The sequence below is a fragment of the Euprymna scolopes genome, chromosome 20 (assembly GCF_053919585.1).
Source record: "Euprymna scolopes isolate OS-2025 chromosome 20, ASM5391958v1, whole genome shotgun sequence".
Classification (NCBI taxonomy): domain Eukaryota; kingdom Metazoa; phylum Mollusca; class Cephalopoda; order Sepiida; family Sepiolidae; genus Euprymna; species Euprymna scolopes.
Genome location: NC_136501.1, coordinates 84,664,573 through 84,690,855, shown reverse-complemented (window position 1 = coordinate 84,690,855; position 26,283 = coordinate 84,664,573). Strand labels below are relative to the sequence as shown.

At 32.5% G+C, this 26,283-nt stretch overlaps 1 protein-coding gene and 1 long non-coding RNA gene across 2 annotated transcripts in view; one reads left to right on the top strand and one right to left on the bottom strand.

Moving 5' to 3' along the window:
• The window catches only part of LOC145241508 (guanine nucleotide exchange factor for Rab-3A-like), a 299,829-nt gene that overhangs the window by 219,570 nt on the left and 53,976 nt on the right, over positions 1 to 26,283 (bottom strand). The window lies entirely within an intron of this gene.
• Positions 1,569 to 25,873, top strand: LOC145241509 (uncharacterized). The gene is made up of 3 exons (XR_013862564.1): positions 1,569 to 1,700; positions 5,365 to 5,412; positions 24,084 to 25,873. It is a non-coding gene; the product is annotated as an uncharacterized LOC145241509 (long non-coding RNA).

The window sequence follows — 26,283 nt, the reverse complement described above, 5'->3', positions numbered from 1 at the left end:
TGGAAATTGGAATCGTTTTCAAGCAAAGAACCAAAGAAATGTTTTTCTTATGTAAAATAAAAAATAAAAACTACTTGATCAATTTACCCATTAAAAAAACAACATTTTCTGTATACAGTATATAGTTGTGCGTAATTAAAAAAATTTTCTCTTCTAATGAAAAAGATATATTTTAACTATTGTTTCAGCTGAAAATCCAAATCATATTTTTTGTTGTTGCTTTTAGGTATATTTCTTTTCATTTAAATGAGAAACCTTTTTAATCCGTTTGATATTTTTGCCAGGAATAAAAATGTTTATTACGTTAATAACATGCTTTGCTTGGCTGACAACGTTTGGCTGATGTAATTTGTGATCATCATTAAAATGGTTGGGTATTCTTTTTCAATATTAATTAAAAAAAACTACTTAATTAACAACGCATAGTAACATCTAACTTTTTTTTTTTTATAAATGGAACACAACAAAAAATATTACAATAAGTAACTGTTACCAAAGGCAATAAAAAATGACATCTCATCGTTAGCTGGTTGTTTAAAAAGAAAGAAATTAAGACGATTAAACCAGTAAATACTATTTAGAGTGAATTTCTCACTAAACAAACGCAATAGCAGTTACTTTTCTACGCATTTGCTTTAGTTTTTTGTGATTGAAACTATTTTATGTCTTTTTTTTTTTGCATTAGATTTTGTAATTGACAGTTTAAAGACGTTAAAATTACTTGTAAATGTTTTCGATATTTTGAAGATTATGTAAACAATAGAAGCTTTAGCCCGTTAAAAAAAAGGATAAAACCGTTGACTTCTGATAAGTGCCTTATTTTTTTTTTTATTCATTTATCTATTTTTACAAAGGAATCAATACTTATGAAGGTCCAGGGTCACGAGTAGTCTAGTTGTCATGAAGAAACTTATTTTGCCATCTAATTTATATATATGTGCTTGTGATGTGTACTAGCACACGCTGAAAAAAGGTAGTTATTCTTTCTCCAAATGTTAGAGTGGTTAAATATAAGAGAGAGAGAGAGAGAGAGAGAGAGAGAGAGAGAGAGAGAGAGAGAGAGAGAGAGAGAGAGAGAGAGAGAGAGACAGAGAGACAGAGACAGACAGACAGACAGACAGACAAATTACAACTAATCAAAACAATTAAAACTGATTTTGTTCTTACATATTTGACGTATATTTTTAGGCTGTTTTTGCTATTGACCCATGAATAGGGAAAATGTCTCAGGAAAACCAACAAAGATGAACTCACGTCGTATCACTAAATGGAATTGATTGCGAGAGAAAAAAAATCTGAGTAGGCATAAAATTTGTCTTAAATTTATATTAAATATTATTACGTGAGAAATCATTTCGAGTTAATATTTATTTTATTTCAAGCATTTAAACTCGAGAAATACACGATTTAAATATGTAACCATTGCTTCAAAACTAATAAACAGGGTCGTTTTGAAGACGCTTTACATCCTTTACATCGGCCATATTTGTTAGTTTTAAGGCAATGTTTACATATTTGAATCGTGTATTGCTTGAAATAAAATAAATATTAACTCGAAATGATTTCTTACGTAATAATATTTAATATAAATTTAACACAAATTTTATGCCTATTCAGATTTTTTTTCTCTCGCAATCAATTCCATATTAGATTTAGTGACATTACCAAAATATATTACAAATATTATAAAAGAATTCAAGGTAAGTAACTCTACATCTACAATTTTTTTCGAATTGTCTCCCTTAAACCAGTCAGCGAGTATGAAACAGTTAAAAAGTTAAATTATTTTGCTGTTTAATCAATTGATTGTCATTACATCTAATTTGTAGTTAAACCATCTGATTTTGTTTTGTCCTTAAACTGTACACGAATTCTTCCTGAATGGAAAAAGAAATTCGACTCTTTTGGAGGCGAGCATGTAAAAAAAAACTTCACAGAAAAATAAAACAAAACGAAACGTAAGGGATCATTTTGCCATACAAAATGAAGTAAAATCATCAACTTACGGATCAGTTTCTTTTTTTTTTTTTAAATTGTAGCCATTTTCTTAATTTCTTGGAAATTAATTATTTGTGCGTTAGTGTTTTGTTGTTTTTTTTTTGTTTTTTTTTGTTTTTTTTTTTCGTTCTTTCTTATTTATTGAAAATATACAGCAAAATAAATTTATAAGTAATGATAGCGCTGCTCTTTCGTTTCAGTAACTTTTATATAGACTCTTTCGTTCCGGTTTCGTGATCTAACTTTTGTATGCACGCACGCATGCGGTTAGCAATTAATCAATAAAGCGGGGCGGCGGGCGCCATTATTCAGTTCCCTTCCTACCAACCAAACACACGTGTTCCAATCTTATTCTTACACATCCATGCACAACACAACACAGCATGACAGTTACACGCACGTCCCGTGCTTTTCTTATTTTTTGTTTGCATCGCTACCTGGTTAGGTTTTATTTTATGACATTAAAACATTGACAAAACACTAAATTCAAAATAGGTAAATAAAAATAGAAAAGATAAAAAAGTAGAATCATTTTGAAACTAATCTTGCAATATTTTACTGCATATTGCCCTTCATCCTCCCTCCTCATCTGTCACTGATGTAAGGTCGCATTATCTAAACAGGGATTCCAGATATCGACCTCAATCGATCTTATAGAATGTTTAATATTTGAGAGAAAAAGAAAGGAAATAAATAAAATTAAAAATAATTAAAAAGAAAAAACTGCTGCGCGCATAATGCCATTATAACGAATATGATAAATCCGAATCCTAACTTTATGGTAATTTACCCATTTCGATCATTGAATTTTGTTTTCAGCCTAAAAAATAAAGGGTGATGATAAAAAGAAATTTAAAAACGGAGAAAAGAAATATTTTAGATTTTAAGATGAGGGATCATTTTCGCATATAAATTTAGCTTAAAATGATCACTACTTTCTGGATCAGGTAGCCATTTAAAAAATGTAACCATTTTCTTAATTTCGTAGAGATTGTGTGTGTGTGTGTGTGTGTGTGTGTGTGTGTGTGCGTGCGTGTGCTAAATGAAGTAATTAGTTTTTTTTTGCTTTTTATGGACCTCCATTATTAACAGATCATGGCTATACTTCTTTCCCTCGATGTCCCATCAGAAATATTACCAATCCAGCTCCAAATCGTATGGATTGAATCATGTAATCATTTGCAAGAGTTTTCTCGCCATTCTGTGCTAACCTCTGCATTAACAATGTCAGAAAACGATATTAAAAATGCGTGATAAAAAATTGAATAATTCGACCTCCTATCTTTCCAAGCTTATAACTACTTGAAAAATGTAATTCAAACCCTATATTTTTTTTTCAATTAAAGGAGCAAAGACCAAATTAAAAAAATAAATAAATAAATAACGTTTAATAGCAAATTATGCAATATTTGTTTGTTTTTTTTAAATCGGTTTTCTTTAAGATTTAAAGAAAATCAACGAATTTTAACTTGCTTCGATAAAATATATGTATATAGAAATTTTAAAAAAATCACTTACCTATAAAAATACTATTCAATGGGTACTTGCATTCTTCATTGTTAAGAATTTATCCATATTTATATTTTAAATTCCATGTATTTTTTAAATAAAATTTTTTTTTAAAACAACTATTTGAAAATACCACCATTACGTAAGCATTTTTACGGTGTTAGTCAAACGCCGAAGCGGTGTTTATTCTTGTTTTGAAATACGGATGGACAGAAAGACGTAAAAACCACACTTCGGGTTAACCGTCTAGCCTTGTGCGTGTAGAAATATGTGTCAACATAGTTAAAAAATAGTTACATTTTACTTAGTTTTTGTCTTTAAAAATAAAAAAAAAAGCAGTCGAGGAATTTTTTTTCTTCCTCTTTTTTTTTCTTATCGATCTTTTATCTTCAATTTGTGATATATAAAACTTTGGTGAGCAAATTAATTATTTAAATTTTAATAGACATTTCAAAATGGGTGGGGGTGAATTAAAAAACGGTTATCTAAAATATTATATTTGGTTTATTGGAAAGAGCATAAAATTTCACATTGACCCTGAAAATATCGTAAAAATTGAACCAATAGAAAAATCTTGATAGATTTTTAAAGTTTCAAAATTGAAAAATATTTAACTCGTAAAATTCAATTGATTTCATTATGTAAAAAAAATGCCTGCATGAAGGCGCGCCGGCACTTTGTAAACACTGTTTTTTAAAAAATAAAAAATAATATTGCTATTATTTTTTTAAACAACTTTAATAGTTTATTTTGGAAGTATATTCCATAAAGAAAATAAACAACCCACTTTAAAAAGAGAAATTACGAGGTTTTTTAAAAAAATTATTTTATTCGTCGTTTTGTGTTAGGCGTGTCAAAAATTCCCTCCAAATTCTGATACACGTACCTCTACATGTCCCTTTTTTTTTTTTTTTTTTAAATCAGAACAAATAAAAGGTAGATGTGTGTGTGTGTGTGTATATATATATATATATATATATATATATATATATATATATATATATATATATATATATATATATATATATATATATATATATATATATTACAAGTTCTTAAAAACGCTGCCGGTCTGGAATTGAGTGATCATTTTATGTTAAATTCATATGCAAAACTGATTCTCCATTCTGAAGTCTAAATTTTTTTATTATGGCTTTAATTCTTTTTATCATCAATGTTTCAGGCTATTTAATCGTAAAAAAAAAAAAAAAAAAAAAAAGTAGATTCTTTTTAGTGGTGGCTGTAGTAAATTAACATTATTCCAATTGTTAAAATAATGAATCGGTTGAGAGATTTAAGGGAGATAAATCTTGGCAGCTTAAAATAAGACTTATCTCGCTTACATTATTACAGTTTGGATTGATTGGTTGGGTGTTTTTGTTTTACGGCATATCAACCTTTTTCAGGTTATTTAATGCCGAATCTAGTTATTTTGAGGAATGATTTTTAATGGAGTATACATCTTTTTTTAAAGTCAGATTCCATTTAACCCATAGTTGGGACCCTAACAGGTACTACCACTCCAGTGATGCTCCAAACTGGAGAATATTTAGAGAACGCCATGTAGCCGCAAAGTAAACAAACGAGAACTGGAAGGAATCTAGTGAACCTGTAGAAATCTGCTAGGAAATAGAGGCTAAAGGTGATAAATGATAATGGATCTATATTTGACGGACCAGTTTTGTACAACAAAAGTCTGACTAATGAATACAAAAGAGGGAGGAACACAAATATATTTCCATAATGAGATGTTTTCTTTATTTTTCTTTTCTATTTATATTTTTTGCTTTCCTGTTTTTTTTTTTTTTTTAATTTCCAGTTTGAGATATTTTCTTTCTTATTTTTAAAATTATGTAGTATAAATGGAAAGTCACTTTTTGTGGTGAAATTGTTGAAGATGTTCATGTGAGCGATGATTGTTCTCTTTCAATTTAATTTTTAATAATTTCACTAATGCCTTTGATTTTTAATAATTTCACTGATGCCTTTGATTTTTAATAATTTCACTAATGCCTTTGATTTTTAATAATTTCACTAATGCCTTTGATTTTTAATAATTTCACTAATGCCTTTGATTTTTAATAATTTCACTAATGTCTTTGATTTTTAATAATTTCACTAATGCCTTTGATTTTTAATAATTTCACTAATGCCTTTGATTTTTAATAATTTCACTGATGCCTTTGATTTTTAATAATTTCACTAATGCCTTTGATTTTTAATAATTTCACTAATGCCTTTGATTTTAAAAAAAGGTGACGTCATGTTTTTTAATGCCCAGCTGTACTCCTTCTGCATAATAATCAAAAGAAAGAGCAAAGTAAATGGTTGTTTTTAGGTCATCAGAAATGACTATATTTTCGATTTGGCGATAGTTGAAAGTTCAGTCCCTAATTATCTTATTGAAATAATAAAAAGCATTAGAAAGACATTGTAAAGCAAATAGCAAGTCAGACAACTCATCAACAGAAACGAATTTGGAAAAAATATAAAGAAAATTTCTATGGTAAATGCTTTTTTTCTCTTCAGGTCATCAGCAATGATAATTTATATACGAAAACTTCGATTACTGATATAAGTCGATGATTTTATATAAAAATTAGTGCAAGTACTGGCAAAGTATAATTTTATCATCATTTTCGATAGAATGTGTGTGAGTCATTAATAAATATTAGCGAATAGCAAAAGAGTCGTCAAGCTATCAAATCATTTGAGTTGAAAAAGTTGGATAAGACTTGAAAATGAAACTTAAGATGAAAACTTGAAATTCAGTTCTTTAGTGTTTTGTGGTTGTTACGGTGTTTTATTTACAAGTGTAATTAGAAGCAGATGGAATAGGATTTACATTTGAATGTTATAGCAATTTTTGGTTCTACTTGACAGGGTGGAGTAACAAAGCAGGAACTATATGATAAACTAAGAAACGTATTATCTGTATAAAAAGTAAGGATAAAATTCATTGGTTGTATGTAGACGAAGAAGAGCTGGGACACCAGGTGCTCCTTTGAGAGTCAAGCCTGAAAAAAGCAAAGAGAACATAGACCAGCAGTGATTTATGCAGCTCAGTTGAGAAATGACACAGGATTGAACACTGAAAAATTGGAGAAGATTATGGATAGACATAACAGGGGCGGAAAATCGTCAGTGTTGTTGAAACAAACTCCAAATCTTGTAAGAGTTGGGTAGAATGAGAATTTTAGCTGCAGTATCAGTTTGAGGGTCTGATTTCGTTTTTATAGTAAGTACTTTTTTCTTTTTAAAGAAGCCATTCATTTTCTTGTGCAATGGTCATTGTTATTGTTTACTTTATTGAATTATGCCATTATTTCAATAAGAGCTTCATTAATTTGCGACTTATTATTTTAGAAAAACAAAATGTCTTTTCAAACTTATGCATGAATGTGGATTATTCCGTTCCAATCTTGAGTGTTATTTTAACGTTTCGGGTGATGGAACTTCTGACCATTGTCAGGTATATCTTGTCAAATTCAGGAATTTTTCTGTCAACTCCCGAATCTGCACAGAATTTTGAACATGCTCTCATTCGGTCAGCCATGAACGAATAGAAATCTTAAGTAATTTGCAATTGTATTCTTAGTGTCGTCTGTGCTGAGGATTGAATCTTCAACATCCAGAAGAGTTTTGCTTAAAACTGAATCATATCTAATATTTTTATCCGCAATAAACATCAGTATAACAGATAGTATCAGGTATATTTCAGTTCTAAGTAAAACTCTTTTGGAGGATGAAGGTTCAATCCCCAGTGTGGGCGATATTAAGAATAAAATTGTAAATTACTCCTATCATGGATTAAATAAATAGTTCCATTTAAAATTCCGTGCAGCTTTCCGAGGTTGAGAAGATATAACTGAAGAGATTTGAAGGTTAGATTACCTAAACGTTGTGAAGTTAACATTCAAGGTGAGAACATTAGTTCGAATAATCCGAATTATCAATCCTCATCTAAAAAAGTATGAAACACAATGTCATTTTAAAGTTATGTCAGACAAGAACTCTCAGTGTAAGGGCACATGTAAAAAAAAAAAAAAAAGGTCTATAATTTTTATCACCCAGTCATGTCCATTCACAATCTAAACAAACTTCATTTTAAAAGTTGGACCTAAACAGCATTTAAGCCGACAAATAAAACTGATTCAGACCAGCCAATTTTGATTTGTAATTTATGCACCATTTTATTGACAATAAACTAATGTATTTTACTACAATTTATTAAAAGAAATATTTCATCTGGTTCATCAATTTGCTAAAAATGGAAACATTCCAAAATAAACACCTAAAAGAAAAATCAACAAAGAGGAATAATTTATTCTTTTATTAAGAGTTTACGAGTTGTTGTTCCTTATCTGCTTTTTTTTTCAGCTTAGATACTGAACCTAACAAAAATGGCATGGTTATAGAACAAAGAAATATTAAAAACGAAAAGTAAAACAAATTTGAATGTAATGAATCCTGACCAAGACTGGGTTGGTACAGCTAAGTACAAAGAAATGATCATTTTTAACAAAATTAAACGTGCCAGACAGAGCATCTAGGAGATGTGAAGTCACATCTAAAAAAAGGGTCTAAAATATTTCCTAGTCTGTCACGCCTTATGTATTCAAGTCCATTCTGAACACAGTGTAAGCAAACAAACTCCATTTCGGTGTGTTCAACCTATCATTACTTGAGACTACAATCAGGTTCAACCTTGAATCTATTCACAACTTCGACATTTTCTACTGAAATTGTTTCACCTGCTTTTAACAGGATTCTTTTATTTGTTCTTTTTATCTAACCATCAGCTGCTAATTTTCTGATGTAAGCGAATCAACCTTGTTACAGATAAGTATTGTGGCTTTCGTGACTATAGTGGATTTTGTTTTTATTTGAAGAAGGTCTATGTTATATTGAAACTACCTGTATAAGAGCCAAGTACATCCTAGGATGTAGTATTGTTGCTACATCTTGGCAGGAGCTGCTTGGAGCACCCTATCCTGCCTTGTGTTGTATATACGGCACAATAACATTGACACACTAGTTCTTACCAAATCACCAAAGTTAAGCAATGTTGAGCCTGGCCAGTACCAGATGGGTGACCATTTAGAAAAGTGAGGCGCTGTATGTACCACGAGGTAAAATACCAGGTTGAGAAACTGGCACGGTTTATCCTTCTCTCAAGAGTAGATGGGACTCTCTTAAGTGTAGGAATGGCGTCACAATAAAAAATACCCTTGATAGCCCCGGTGAAGCATCAAGTATTCAGCTACCGTCAAGATTTGAATTACACTACAAACTTGTGTAGTGAGTTCAATCTCAGTTGTGACCACGCTGGATGGATGAATCCTGCCTTGACAGGGTACAAAACCTAGTGGGCAATGTCTTTTTCTTGTTCCTGCAACTTCTTTCCTACAGAAATTTTAAGCCTTTCTTTCTATCGTTATTTTCATGGAAAGTGCTCGACTGATCTCCAACCTATGGTTCCCCCCATGCCAAACTTTCACAAACAACACTCGACTATCAACCACCACTATCAACAATTTCCCCTCACTCTCCAAATGTGCTTAAATCTAAATGCAGATTCCATGAATAAAGCCTCTTTCCTAGAGCTGCCCACCTGTGGAATTCTATTCCGGTGGCTTCTCAACATGGTCGTTTTCAAATCTAATGTAAACAAATTCTTGTTGAGCGGACCCCTCAATTAAATTATACCGAATTTTCCCCACTAACAATTACTATGCTGTTGTCCTGGTGACCATTGTCCACTCTTTAACACTTATCTTCAAGTGACATTCAGGCCTGTATAAGAGGTAACTACCTTTGTTAAAATAAAAACTCATATGGAATGAAGAGTACCTTTTTGCATAAACTGAAACTAAATAGAATTTGTAGAAATCCAGTCTACAGCGCATGGTGGCTGGTTGTTTCGCATTTTTATTCTTCAGAATAAAAGATTAAGAGAGAAGGAAAATCAAGATGACAGAAAGAAAGAATGTTTGAGAGAGAGAGCACTACAGAGAAAGTGAGAGAGAAAGGGTTCAAGAGATGGAGAACTAGAAAGAAAGCTAGCGAGAAAGAGAGAAAGATAGAACATGATAAAGAAAGGATGAGAGAGCATACTAGAGAAACAGAAAAGGAAATAATTAGCCTAATGGATATGCTTGCATACTGTGAAACTGTCAAAATCCCCCTTATCATATGGGTAAAAGAATCAACTTATGTTCAATTTATCGTATACAAATAAAAGCTTTTACAACAAGTATATGCGTTTTGACATTAAATATTCCAAAAAGGGCTGATATCTTATATTCAACCATCGATTTGGCATAAAGCACTCATTCTAAGTCAATGGGCTATAACCTTTTTCCCGTTTTTAATGTGCTAAAAAGTATTTTAAGTGCAACGCCAAAAAATTAAAAGTAAGGAGACGTGGACAAACTTATTTTGATGCAGCAAGGCAACTGGTATTGATACCATTCCAGTTATATTCTTTAGAATTTGCTGTGTAAATCGACTCCTATACTTACAAAGCTGTTCAATCATTGCTTAAAAGAGAAATGTAGGATTGAAACTGCTATCTTCAGACAATGTTCATCTGGAACCGTAGAGATTCAACGTCTCTATCAACTGTGCCACGGGTCCTGAAGGACGATCAAGTTGAATTTTTTGGTTTTTATAAATTCATGTTTATTTATTATCTGATCTTCCATGGTCGTGTCCGTACCAAACAGTATATATTATATATTATTTAATTGTCTGAAGATAGCGGTTTCAATCCTACCCAAAGCCGGCCAGAGGCTTACTTGGCCAAAACGTGGTGAGACGACAATAACTACAGAAGGCAGTAAAGTAATTGCAGTGGATGCAGTCAGGAGATTCAGAGTTCCTATCCCGTTGTGGTTATCACCTGACGAAGGCCAGAGGAAAAGTTGGCCGAAACGTCATGAAACAACTAAGAAAAGATAAAGATAATAGTCCGCAATAAATAAAAATTAATAAATAAAACTCATCTCAATAATGAATTCCAATTAAAAACTTTATAGACCTGAAGGTTGGAGATTACATCGTATTAAACGTTGTGAAAAAAAAAAAACCCCCCAAAAAACGATGAGATCAATGAAAGAATGCAAATAATACAAAACTAATTTGTGTTGATGTTCATCAAATGTAATCGAAACGAAAGTTTTAGGAAGAGCATGTTTTGGTTTGAATTATGTAACTTGGAAAGCAAATTATTGTAACATCTGTAATGATTTGATGAAAGAATTTTTGTTTAAAACAAAGGCAGAATCACAAATAAGTTTCGCCAAAGAAAATTTATGTAGAAAAGTGTTTATCAGTCAATCTTATAGAAAATCGTGAAAGACCAACTGTTGGATTTTTTTTATATTAATGATGTAAGCAGTAGAATCACAAAAAGTCTTCATTGTAATATGAATCCGAGGTGGAAGATTTTTTTTTCTTTTCTTTTTTTTTTTTTTTTTTGAATGAAAATAAATCGGAAAACATTAATTTTTTACAAAGAAGATAATGAAAGAACAATAAACATTGGTGAGACTGAAAAAAAAAATGATTTGTCAGCTTAAATGTTATCTCGGTCTAAGGTCGAAAATCCGACTGACTTATGTCACATTAGTTTATATAGTAAGGGGCGTGTAGAGTCTCGTATTATATTTATATTACGTAAATTAAGTAGAGTAAATACTTATCTGTTTTGTTATCTCATGTGACATGATTTCTTATTCAAGAGTTTCATTACAAAAAGAAAACAATTAAAATAATATGAGTGCGTCATCTGATGCGATTCTTTGTTGTCGTCAGTTGTTCGGACTTGATTTTCGTTTTTTTTTTTTTTGTTTTTTTGGCACATGTGTGTGTGTGTGTGTGTGTGTGTGTGTGTGTGTGTTCGCGCTAATTAACTCGTAAGATAATTAATCATAGCTTTAAATATTTGGATCGCTGATTAAATAAGACTTTGACCAGATGCATCCATCAACGGCATTAAAACCGACAGAAGTGAAAAACTTGACTTTATATGAGAGAGCTTTGCTACAAGTTTGAGAAGAAAATTCCACCACTGTGCCAGTCTTTCAGCTTTCAAGAGCGGTACACCAATATCAACCCATATCTGGTTGGCAGATCTCTTTGGCAGTCGCACATTTTATCTTTCTTCAAAAAAATCTTTGTTTTTTTACATAGCTGGAGTCTGATAGCTGGGAAATTCTTAAGACTTTGTAAACATTTTTTAAACAATGCAGTTGATGAATCTTAATATGAAGCCCCTTTTTTTGATATCTGTATTTCTCAGTCTGTCTTGCAAAGTGATTCTAAGGAAAATTCATTTCATTTTGAAGAGGAATATTTTGCGATAGAAAAAAGATTCACTTTTTTTTTTTACTCTTAATCACTCCCAAACAATGCATGTTGTGAGTTGGGCACAAGGGGCTACTATTTGAGATCGTATCTACAGGGGACTATGTAGGGAGTTGAAAAGTGAGATGTCTGTTCACATTACATTAAATTGCTGCATGTTAGTACAATCATGAAAGCAAGAAACAGGAAGGGAATTCCAAAGTCTAGAAGTTAGAGGGAAGAAACGATTAGAGTAGAAGGCTTTCCGGCATTTAGTGAAGATGTGCGACTTTGTAGCTTGACGGGTTAGTCAGGAGCATGTACGTTTGTATCAGATATTCAGTGGTTTAATCATATAGAGGTCAACCAAAACCAAGTTATAAAAATTAACTTGATCACAATTGAATTAAAAAGATCAAATCCATACTTTATTGATCATCTTCGTTGAACGAGTAAAAGACAGGTTTTAATCATTAAGGCGTTCAAATGTCCAAATGCTTTGATGGAGAAAGTTGATATCAAAAGTCTGAATTAAAACAAAGAAAATGTTATTATAAGTCCGTATGTATGCAGATGAAAAGAAGAGTTAGTTTATAAAGCCGAGTTCATTTTATTATTTCTTAGGAAAGCAAGTCCACGTGTTGATGTCAATTGAAAGAGATTAAAGGCGGGCTTCGTTTGCATGCCAACAAAGAAATTTGGTGATTGTATTAAGTGATATGGCTCAGTTAGGCAGTCCGACATTCTCGCCTCAGACTGATTGAACAGCGTAAACACAATTCTTTGTATAACAACTGAAAACAGATGCGTGTCTTCAGGAGAAACTGTTCCTGATTGATTTCCCATGTTGGGATTTAACCAATCGAAATTGAGTATTTGCTGCAATCAGTACCAAACACTCAAGTCAAAATATTGGCATCGTTATTCCGTGATTACTAATGCAGCTGTTGTTGTAGTGGCTATTAAATTTCAAAGCCTTTGAGCTTCCCTTCAGTCTGTGCCAGTCTTAACTTCAGAGATGCCGATGTATGCTATTTATTTCTTTTGTTTTATCTGTGCAAATACAAACGTTGTCGTTCTTCTGCTAATGTCAGATCCTGTAAGCACAGAGCCAAAAAATATGAAAGCTTTAGTGTTTTCAAATGTAAAAAGAAAGAAACTACATACAAACTGACATTACGCTGAGAGCATAGAATACAGACAGCATTAATGGGAACGAGATGCTCCAGGAAACTCTTACATCTCCTACAAAAATCGTATCACGATCGAGGAAATGTTCAATACCATCGAACAACATGCGGGTCATTATGAACATTTGCCGATACCGATGTCGTATACCATTGTGTGGGGAGTTCTCCAATTAAATTGATTTGAAGCACCTCAGAATGAACAACGACCAAATGGATACGGTTTGCCTTAACACCGATTTCTTTTCTTTTACTTCCAGTTGAATCATGAACCAAACAATACAAATGTATACATTTGTATTGTTTGCTTTCACACAAGTTTTATTTAAAAAGAAGTTAATTTACAGAACATCTTACTATAAAAGAGATGTTGTATTTGCAAACAAATTTTTACTATTTAAAAAAATTGGTTCATTTACAAAATACTTTTACAGTTGAAAAAAATTGGTTTATTTACCAAATAAATTTTACTATTAAAGAAGGGTTCATTCACAAAAAGTTTCATTTAAAAAATAGGTTTTATTTATAAATATGATAAATAACAACATGGTTTTACCTATAAGTACGTTTTGTTTTATGCACATTTTTAATTTAAAAAAATACAAAATGTTTTTTGTCATTGAATTTGATCATGTGATGAGTATCATAACATTAAAATTGTTTTAGAAAATTTTTAAATATTGGTTAAAAAGAGTAAATAGTAACTACTAACTAAAAAGCCATTAAGTTTCCTAAAAAAAAAAACTGTTGAGACAAAATGTATCCTTTTCGTTGTCATCTTAAAACTATTTGATTCCTTTTGCTTCTTACCAGATAGCCTATAATATTTTGCTGACAGAAAGCAGTTGAATCTCTCGTTGACACGTAAGTAGTTGCTGAATTGATAGTGACTTCTAGTTGTAAAGATGATCGTAGTGATGATGTTTCTGTGGTTCATATTTCCTTGCACTAATCATCATCATCATATTCAGTTTAATGTTCGCTTTACATGCTGGCATACATTTGACAGCTTTAAGAAATTGATTTCCTATCTCTGACTAGGTCTTTATCCCTCAATTTCATTTTTATCGCTTCCTCCTATTTTTCCTTGGCTTTCCCTGTCAACTGAACCTGCTATCTCAACTGTTTTCCATCTACTAATTCAACAACTTTCTTCAGTTCTTTCAACATAAACATACGATTAAAGTCTACACTTCTGTGCACACCTCCATATACTGTCCAGATTTAATCTTCCGCTGAAGCTATCAAAACTAAGCTGGCTTTTAAAACTCACATTAAACATCTATTGTATCTTGCTCATATCATTTCTCTCCACTACACTTGTAAACACTGAACCCTCACTGACCAGGTTTCATTTCTATACAACATCACACTGCATACATATGCCTGATAGATTCTTGAAAATGCTGGTTAGCAATGGCTGAAGTTACCTGAACTGATTGCATCCACTTCTAATTTTTGCAATCACATTCGTACCTACTCTACCCTGTGCTCCAATAATATCATCAAGGTAACAAAACTTTGATGAACTCAATAGCTTTACCATCCAAATATACTTTCTCCCCATCAAATTTTTCATCCATTTTCATTGTTTTACACATTTCGCAAATAAATTGGTTATATTCTCTCAACCTACTTGTAAGTGCAATGCATTTCTTCAGTGTTTACAAGTGTAGTGGTCGATGTTTACACATTGACGTCCAAAATCAAAAGGAGTAAAATGGTTTGTATGCATGTCGCCCGCACATACACTATCTTGAATAAAAAAACAAATAATTTTATTTTGACCAATCAGAAAACTTTGGGATTTTAGTTGAAATGGTCTTTCTGGGAGCCACCCAAATCCTTTAAAAAGCCAGATTTTTCTTCAATAAACCAATGGAACCCAGTTAACCCGAGTCTATGGATTGGTATCGCTGGGCGTCCCCCTATTGGGTGCCCATCTCTGCAATACCTCTCTCAACTCACACATACATAGCAATTATGGAACAGAGACACTCACAATGATGGCTTGAATCCCTTAATGTCGTCTGCTCATTTAAAACAACTCCTCAACTGAAATATTCACAACCTTTATCATTGAACTATCTTACTGATACCATAACAAATGAATATTCACTCTTATAAACAATTTTCAATGAATTATAATTCATATAAATGAACAGAACAGAGAAGTTTTGATTATGATTTTTCTGATCCCTGAAACTCACGGCTCTTAATTAATCGATTCAGATTTCTTCAATGTCTCAGACAACGAATCCCCTTTGTTTTTAAAAGAGCTCTAAAAATATTCACGAACATTCTATGTTTTTCCTATTGTTGTAAACTCCCATTTTAAACATATATAAAATATCATGCAACCCAGATTAAAACACTAAAATAAAACCCTCTCCAAAATATCAGAAATCCTAAACAAGTACCACAAAAGATTGAATTGCCCCCAATTCCCTTTCCACAAGCAGAGCGCGAGATCTTTCCTCTTTTTTGGGGGAGGGGGGTAACACTTCAAATAATGATCACCACTTTGGTTATCTCTAAACAAGTAATAAAAAAAATGTCAACAACATATTTACTATTTTAATTGGAATTTATATTAATTTATTTATTTTAGACTATTATTTTCATCTTTATTAGTTGGTGTTTCATGACGTTTTGGCCAATTATTCCTCTGGCCTTCGTCAGGTGGCAACTGTGATGGATAGGAATTTCGAATCTCCTAACTGCATTCTCAGCAATCACTGCCATCCATGGCGCAGTTGATAGAAACATTGAATCTCTATGATTCCAGATGAGCATTGTCTAAAGATAGCGGTTTCAATCCTACCCAAAAGCCGGCCAGAGACTTACTTGGCCAAAAACGTGGTCAGACGAAAACAACTATGGATGGCAGTGATTGCTGAGAATGCAGTTAGGAGATTCAAAGTTCCTATCCGTCGTGGTTACCACCTGACGAAGGGCAGAGGAATAGTTGGCCAAAACGTCATGAAACAACAACTAATAAAGACGAGAATAATAGTCCGCAATAAATTAATATAAATAATACTCATCTCAATAATGATCGTTTAATTACATGCTTTTTGGCTTGTGTCTCGGATGTTTACAAAGCAGCAGTTCCACATATAACAGCTCTTTGTATTTTATTTCCTAAATTACATATAACAAATTTCCTTGAATCAGCATTTGATCTAATAAAGATCAAATTGTGAGTCATGCTAAACAATGTGAAAATAGGATAATGAAATCAACAATGAATTTAATTAAACGAATTAACCAATGACATTCTATTACAATGAAATAGAAATTCCCTAAACTATTTTATATCCTCTCTTTCTACAAGTTCATTTTACTGGTTTTATTTTTTTTGTTACAAAAAAACAAACAAAAAAAACCCCTAAATTTTATTTATTGCTTCTAACCCACTCTCTTCTTAAATCTCTGAGCCTGGGTGGTGACAGTGATTGATGTGTGCCCAAAGTGTACACAGAAGACATTCTGAGTTGGTGAGATGAAAGTTGCTTACAATAAATCAAAAGTGCGATTGAGGGAGAGGAAACACCAAGCCAAGTTGATCTATTATTGTGCTCAAGCTGAGTAAATCAACGTTTTTTCCCATAAGGTTATTTTCATATATATTTCAATTCCATGCTATTTATCAAAGAGAAGTTTAGCAATTTCAAAATGGTGTAGATTGGGTAGAATTTGGATTACTTAAGGAGATGGTTCAACAAGAACTTGTTTACATTGGACTTGAAGGCTACCATATTGTAATCAGCTGCAAAGCCAATCAAACCGTGTTCCACATGCACAGTTCTAGGAAAGAAGATTCGTTTGTGGAATCTGCATTTAGAATTTTGGCACAAATAGAGAGTGGGGGAAATTGTTGATGGTGGTTGTAGCTAATTGAGTGTTTTTTGTGAAAGTTTGGCAAGAGAGATCAGAGATTAAAGCTCATACGAACACTTGCCATGAAAATAACGGTAGAGCAGAGATAGGTTTCAACATCTCCTCTGTGGCAAAGAGGTTGCATGGAAGAGAAAAGGACATTGCTTACTAGGTTTCCAAGCCGGTCTGGAACTCTATAGTTCAAGATAGGGCATACTGAGCAGTCCTGCTCAGATGTGGCAACAGTACTCCATTTTAGAACGTATTTGGCTCTTTTATAAGTAGAGAATTGCGTCTGAAGTGAGATACTTACTGGAACGGTACAATGATCAAACCATTTTTTCCAGCAATCTTGGCAACAGATTTGATGCATGTGTCCCATTTCAGATTAGAAGCTTGTCAAGACATGGTGCTTTCCCAAGACAAAGGCCATTCATTTCAATTAGGGTCAGAGCGATTATGATGAAAAGGGAGAAACTTGGTTTTAGATACATTAAAATTGACCAGCTACCTTTTTCCTCATTGCATCATGTTCTCAAGATTAAATGAGAATCAGAAAGATCTTGGCCATTTTGCTAAATAGTTTATATCAAGCATCAGCAGCAGTGAACTTGAAGCATTAGTATTATTTGTAACTGCCGTTTTTATAACAAATGATTATTTATAAAACTTGTTCAGAAGAAATTCTATTCATTTGTCATTTTAACTTTGTTCAGGCGTCAGACATTTTCTGATATTATGCAAGCTCACTCTTCACTTCTCATGGTTCTATGGGTTAACTTTCTCCAAATTTCATTTTGTACATTTTTTCAAATCACTTGCTTCCAGGTTTTTCTTGTGCTTCAAAACATTCATGCTTTTGTAATTGTTTATTCAGGAAGATAAATGCTCCATATGACAATATCAGCATAACCAATCTGCCGTTAGGATAACCTCTATATTGGGCAAGTCAAGTGTTTCCGGCAAATCTCCTAATTTATAATAATAATAATAATAATAATAATATTTATATGATGACATCAGCCTGAAGATGTCCTCTGCAATAGGGATGAAACGTTGATCATTTCATAAATTCATTTGGTTTTTATTTTTTCAAAACATTATATATATATATATATATATATATATATATATAAGTAGTAGCGTTTGTGTGTGTGTGTGTGTACAATCTCTTCTACAGCGCACACCACTGGACTGATCATGTTGAAACCTGGTATGATGATATCCTCACCTAGGGATGGCATGCACTATTTTTCAAGGTTACGGTCAAGGTCATAGCCTATGTACGAGGGGCGTGCAATAAGTAATGCCCCTGACCCACTTCCCATAGCAATAGAGCAACAAAACTTGGCACAATTATTAGTCTTTCTCTACATAGGAATCACTCAGAGTTATGCATTTCTCCCATCGTTTGATGTAGCTCTGGAGACTGTTTTTGTAGAACACCCAAGGTTGGTCCTCCAACCACGACGTGACTTCAGAAATCAAGGCTGCATCATCTGAGAAATGCTTTCCTTTCAAAAACAACTTCATGGCTGGAAAGAGGTGAAAGTCAGAGGGTGCAAGGTCAGGAGAGTAGGGAGGATGGGGAAGTATTTCATAACCACATGCCTGTGCTTCTGATCTGGCGACATGCGTGTTGTGGACTGGAGCGTTGTTCTGCAGGAGGAGGGTACCTTTGCTGATTTTACCCCGCCTCTTGATTTTGATAGCTTCCCTTAATTTCATCAAAACTGAAGCATAATAGGCTCCTATAATTGTGGTACCCTTTGCCAGGAACTCTGTCATCACTACTCCGTCCTGGTCCTAGAAGACTGTGAGCATTAGGGCAGGTCGATTTTGGAACCCCGGTGAGGCAATGGTGATGATAGTTGGGGTTTGACATAGAAAAGACTTACACAAAATATTTTTCTCCAAATCGTTATCTTTGCTTGAGGAAATGACTTTAAAAGTTGAAAAATTGAAGCGATTAAAAAATTTTCGGAGAATTTTTAAAAACATCCCGTCATCAAAACAATCCGTACTGTTAAGAAAATGGAATCATTATTAAAAATATATTTTCAACTACATTTTTAAATAAAATGAGTGAGGATAATGAATTAATAAAATAAATATTAAGTGTAAAGGCAAAATTATGTTTTTTGAATAATAATGACCAAAGTTCGCTTTTTCATTTCAGGAACTTTTTTTGGATGGAAACATTTTAGATTTCACCGGCGCAAAACATGCTCGTTTGTTTAATATTTAATTTGAAAACATGACGATTTAGGCTGAATTATTTCGAAAGGAAAAACGAAAAAGACTTTTTTAAAATTTGTTTTATCTTTTTTAATTTGTTTTTCTATTAGGTTGGTGCAAAAATAATGGCATTTTTGACGTTTAAACGAACGTAGAAAACATTATTTTTGCACCAACCTAATATTTCACATCAAATTCTATTTGAAATTTTTATTAAAATATGGTAATACTCCAGTTTTATATTAAAACAAAAAAAAAAAATAGTTCATACAATTTTATTTTGCACATTCTTTGCGAAACATAACCATGTAAATTTTCAAGTTTTCTACTTAATAAAAAATACTTTGCAGAAAATTAGTGTCAAATTTTAATTTCTTTTATTTTTAGGGAGTAATTGTTTTTAAGCAGTGTTTTTCTTCTAAAATTATAGTTTTAAAATCAAATAACCCACAAAGATTAATACGAGTAAATAAGGAAACTCCTGTAAAGGGTTTTCGTTATTTGGGCACTGCATGTTATTGTGCTAAAATAACTTTGTTATTTAGAAAGTCATTCTTAATATGGGAAGGAGGTTGTATTGTAACTATTCTGTACTTTCACCTAAAAATTTAGTAAACAAAAATTTCATAAAAATTACATTTAACTTGAAAATACTATTAAAAATAGCATAGTAACATAGATGCACAAGCACTGGTTTTTCAAACTCTAAACATTCGTTTTAAATGGCACAGCTACAGCAAGAATGAATCTCTTTATGGATAAATTCATGTTATCGAAGGAGGAGGTAAAATCTGCTAAAAATGTCTAAACTAAACACTAATATGCCTCTGATTTGGTTTGGTCCTCTCTCTTCAATACATCTAATTCAACTCTACAAAGTTTTCATTATTTCTTATAACTAGCACTTTTTTACGTATGAAACTGGAAGATAGCCTAATACAGTTTCCTTCAGTTTCATTTATTTATTTTACTTTTCAGATTAGAATGTCAGTAAAAGCACAACGTTCAGTTTTAACCCATGGTTCACAAAATTTGCTGGTCCACCTTGTCATTTGGATGAAACAGCACCCCCAACTTCACGACAAGTCATCCAGTTTAGTTATTTCCACGAAAACAGTTATCCCCACTTAAAAAAATAGTGAGATTTCTAAGTTAATTGCCAATTAGTATTCGGCAAGCAGTCAATCCACAATTGCCCTTGTTAAGGTAACATTATGTAGGACAGAAGGTCAATATATTTTGCTATAAGAGGGCCAAATAGATTGACAGGAAATCTCTTGCAGCAATCAAAGTGAAAAGAATGAAAGAACAGCTAGACAGACTGTTTGATATATCTTCTTGTAGCTATAAACTTTCTGTCTTGAGATGTGATGACTTTGCAGTAAAGTGCAAGACAGAAAATTGTCAAACAAGGCACATAATCTGCACTTGACCTCTGAACAAGTAGGTAAAATAAATTCTATAGATTCACTTGCAATTATGTTCCTTTTTTGTGGAAAATAAAATAATATATTGGTATTTATTATGTAATCTGGCTCTATTATTAAACATGCAAATTTTCCAATTTTCAGGTTCCCCTAGAAGAACTGCCATTTACAGCAATTTTTAAATTAATTGATGGAACAACAAAAACCTAACAACATTTACTGGTCCTTTGGGGAAACTTTGTATAAATAATTATCAAGATTTGCCTCAAGTAGAATTCTAAAAAATTAGTGTCCCTCCCGATCATCATTATCTGACAGCAGAAGAAACCAATAATTTAAATGTGAAGATCACAGGCTACTTTTTGAGTTTGCCGTTGGCATTTCTTGTGGAGAAGTTAACTTAGAAAATTGGGCCCTTGAATCAAGGAAGATGGCTAACATAAACCACAAGATTAATGTGTTTATGGACCAGAGTTGTCTATCCCCAAACACTATGATAAATTAAACATTTTGGTCAAATTTATCATCCAAGTGTATGCAGTTAGTTGGTTTGAGATCAAAACCGACAATATTTTTTTTTAACCAACAACAGCATATTTTAATATGATTCAGAGAACAAAACACTTAACTGAAATCCAAATTACTGTTTTAAACTGTTCAAAATATAGTGCTTTTGCACTACTTTCGGAAAATATAATATCGATGATAAACTCAGATGAATTGGATGTGAGAGAAGAGGGCATTCAAAGGATTTTGTTCATTAAGTAAATAAATATTTATCCATTAAATTTTATTAGTTTTCTTAATTTACCCAAACAATAGTTAGTTTTATTCATATTAAATCGCAAAAATATAAAAAAAATAAGTGTTTTTAAATAATTGTTTTGCTTTTTTTGTGTTGTTTTGTTTTCAGAAATAGTGAACACTAAAAAAAAAAAAATGAAAAAGATTACTGCTATCAATTTTGCAACCACACACTGGTCAAATTTGATTCATTTTTCTCAAAAAGTTGTATATGGGCAGGAAGAAAAACAGACACATTATTACAAAGTTATCGTGCCAGCAAATTAAACCTTCATTTTCCTCAAAAGGAACTTATACAGAACAATTTAGTTCTATTATAAGTTTATATTATTGCCTCTAATAAAAAATTTAATACATGATTCTGTAACTTGTATCAAGTTGTTATATTGTGTAATACATCTCCACATATCTTTTTGAATTGTGAAATTTAAAAGACTTAGTTGCTAATTAGCTTTTTTTATAATTTTTGTTTAATCAATGCAGTAAAAGTTGAGATATTTTGCTAGTTTTGATTCATAATTAAAATTATAATTCATGTATTTATTTTTATTTCAATGTATTTCATATAAATATATTAATTTTAATTGAATTTTTTTATAAAAATAGTGAAATTTCAAAGTCAGTGTTGTGTAAAATGCTATGAAAATGAAGGATTTCTCAGCATTTTTCTACACGATTTTTAAAATTAAATGCTCAATTTTCTGTTCAAGATAGAACTCTAATTTTTGGTATCTGTTCTTATCACATCAGATCCCAACTATCATCACCAGTGCCATGTTGATTTTCTGAAAAAAGTTGCAAATCGATCTGCCCTAGTGAGCATGACCATGCCAGTGAAGGGCTGCACCCTTACCTTCTTTGGAGGTGGTGAGTTCAAGTGCTTTCACTGCATTGACTGGGCTTTGGTCTGTGGATCATAGTGATGGAACCAGGTTTCATCCTGTGTAATCAGTCTTTTCAAAAACTTTGACTCATCTTGGCACATCTCCAAATTCATTCTCGAGCACTCAATGCGTTCTCGCTTCTGGAATGGTGTGAGCAACCTGGGAATCCATCTGGCAGACACCTTATGCATATGCAAATGGTCATGAATGATAGTTTCCACAGACCCTGTACTAATCTTGACATCTTGGGCTATTTGGCGAATTGTAATGCGCCAATCTTCCAAAATGGCAGCCTCAACTTGACAGACAGATGCCTCATCAATGGCAAAAGGGGGGCGACTAGGTCTGGGGGCTGTTTCCACAGACTTCTGGCCATGTTTGAATTCACGATGCCAGCATTTTACAAGGTCATATGATGAGGCATTATCACCATAAGTTTCTTTCATTTCGTCAAAAGTCTCCTGTGGTATGCATCCTTTCAAATACAAAAACCGGATCACTGCTCGACATTCAACAGGCTCCATTTCACACCTGACTCAGTTCAAACACCTGTAAAACAGAAACCACAATCAGTTCATAGCTGTAATTTGCCACATAACCCGTAGAGATATAAATCATTGCACATGCAAAATTTCAACAGACAACAGGAAGTGGATCAGGGGCATTACTTATTGCACACCCCTCGTGTATATATATATATATATATATATATATATATATATATATATATATATATACATATACATATATACATACACACTCTCCTACAGTCCACACGACTGGACCGATCATGACCAAACCTGACATGATGATGGTCTGCGACCTAGAGATGGTGCACATCATTTTTCAAGGTCAAGGGTTAAGGTCGAAACTTTGCTATATGCTTGGGTACCAGCTTTGAGATACTATTACTAATAATAATATTGTACCTACTAGCAAAGATACCCGCGCTTTGCAAAGTCCCGTGCAAAGCACAGGTATCTTTGCTAGTAGGTACAATATTATCATTATTATTATTATTATTTGTAGTAGTAGTAGTAGTAAGGATCAAGGCAGATGAAAAGTCAGAGGAAGGAGAGACTAATCAGACCTTCATTGAGAAGGTGTGGAAAGTACTTTGGAGAGACTTATTGCAATCCAAATCCCAGCAAAATCTGAAGGTCATTGCTAGTTAGAAATTAATAGTAAGCAGCTGTTGCGATAATGCAAGATCATTTGTAATGTTTACTGAAAAGTGAAGAACACTAGAGATCTAAGAAGACTTGTTGTCACTACAAGGACACCACCAGTTATTGTTACTGAGTATTGTCAGTGTTCAGATTTCCATTGAGGCAGATTTGGGAACAGAATTCTGTTGCGTGTTTCGCTGACTTCACTGTACTATCTGATTCTGTCGATTTTGAGTGTCTTTGCAAGATAATGAGTCATGACAGATTTCCACCGGAGTTGCTTAATTTACTGAGGGCCTATTACTCGCACACCCAACGTTTGTTATGAAGAGGAATCAGAATTCTTCAATGTGCAGACTCCTGTTCGCCAAGGTTGAGCTCTTTCAATCATTTTGTTCAACTACATTATTGACAGTATACTTGATCCGGGCATAATGGCTTTGCTGGCAAGCAAATTGAACGTGATTGTTCTAATACTGACCTGCATTATGCAGGCGATGTTGCTATACATGTAAAGATGATAAAACTATTCTCATTTGAAAACCAAAACTTCAACTCTCAAGTTTACATTTTTATGATAGTTTTACTAAAATCAGATGCATTTCAATTTCCCCAATTTTTTTTTTTTTTTTGTAGAAATTACTCCAGACAAGGTATGAAGTCACTTGATGGAAGGAGCTAGCAAGAACAAAAAGATGTTTATCACAAAGACAAGAGATGATATAACCTTAGTCCAATAGAGGAAAAGAATTGGCAGGAAGAGAGTTTCACAAGCCTACGGTTCTTGGGGAGAAACTTTTGGAATATGAAAATATATTTTTGCCCGATACCTGAACAGCAAATTGATGAAGATTACTAGATCCACGAGTCAAATGAGTTAGAATAAGGGAATAGATCAAAGAATTCTAAAGAACGCATGGCATAAAAGACATAGACTGGCAACATTATGAGAGAGAATGCAAAGAAAGGATGGGGCCAACCAAATTACAGTAGTGCTTCTGAATCTTATAAAGGACTATCAAATAAGAAAGAGATCAGCCCAAATATGACAACAGTATTCTAGGTCAGATAATTAATTTTTAGAAATAGAGAATAGCCTCAGGTGTGAGAAAGTGTTTGGGGCGATAGAGAGAACAATCTTTATGAGATGCAGAAATAGCATGAAACTCTAAGAAAGATTTGATGAGAAAAAAAGACCAATTCTCTTTGTGGTTTTTAACTGAGTATCTATAAAGTCATTTATTATACTCTTTAACTCCTTATACTCTCAATGTTTTTTTTTTCCGGTACTTCTGCAGAGAAAATACCGTGTTGAAAGAATATTGTCATTATTTAGAAATCCATTCTTAACATGGTTAGGGTTAGGGCGTTTCGTAACTATTCTGTATTTTCACCTAACAATTTAATAAATATCAACGTGGCTTTAATAAATAGGTAGCTTAAGAGTCTGTTTGTTGCATTTCTTTGATGTTTAAGGGAGTAGTGGACAACATCACTAATAAATTACAAATATGTCAACAGATTGATTAAATTTCTTTCTCGCATACTAGAATTTCATTGGCTAAGCATTTTGGCATATCTCAGCTATTTAAGTTATCTGCTAGAAAACACCTGTGAAACTTCGGTTTCAGTCTGGTAATTTCTCTGCACAAGTACCCAATTAAAATAGACGTTATGTTTTTAAAAAACATAACTCAATCCTAAAACTAAAGAATATGCATGTACTTTGTGAAATTAAAATAGATAGGATAAAAAAGCTTTTGAGAAGCAAACATTAAATCAGCTTTATTTAACTGATATATAATCTACCTAATATATAAAGTAGAGCTAATTGGTTTCTTGAATCATTGTGGTTAATAGCATTTTAATACAAGGTATATAGTTTATATTTTATGATATAAACATGGTTTGCACCCGAATATATTCTTAAAAATGTTTTCCTATTTTTAATCGATTTGAATATTTAATCCTTTGTGTAGTTCTCGTCTATCTGTGACTGACATATTTATTTTTTATTTATTTTTATCTCAATTTCATCAAGATGATTATTGAATAATGATATAAACAAAAATGGTAGTTCTTTTCATACATTTTAAAGCTAAAACATGTACATAATGAATCCCGGTCAACGCCGGGTAGATACAATTAGTTATAATATTATAACAATTTGGATCATTCATTTAACTTTCATAATCATTAAAAAAAAAAAAGATGAAAGTAAAAAATCTCCAAGGCAAAGCTGAGTAGGGAAAACTAGTAATCTCTAATTATAAAGTTGGGTTATTTACTGCAATGTGTGGATCTCCGTCTTCATTTAGTTCATTACTAAATTAAATTCTACCATAATGCATTTCAGTTCATTCATACAAAAGTCAGTCATTTTAATTTTTTTATTATTAAATTGCAAGTTAAAAAGACCCCCCCCCCCAAACAAGGAAACACTCACACATTGCGGCCAAGCAAACAAGTCAATAAGTATCTCCTTCTAACCAATTTTTACAAACTTTTCTTACATTGTAGGTAAATGTTTAGCATTTAGGTTGAAAAGAGTCTTCCTGATCAATTTGTTTCTGAGTGTTGCGACTTTGGGTGTATTCAATGTAGCCGGACAACACCGGGACAAGTCCGTTAGTAAAAAAAAAAAAGAAAAAGAAAAAAAAATACAAACTCCAAGCGCGATTACATCTATTTTCTATTGATGTATTTATCGCTTTATAGAAAAATGGTTCTGTCATGTGGCAAGAATTTGTGATTAGCGTCAAAAGGAATGTGGGTGGTTGAACGAGGAAAGGACGGCTTAATTTAATGGGTGGCTGAGGAGTGGGCGGAGATCATG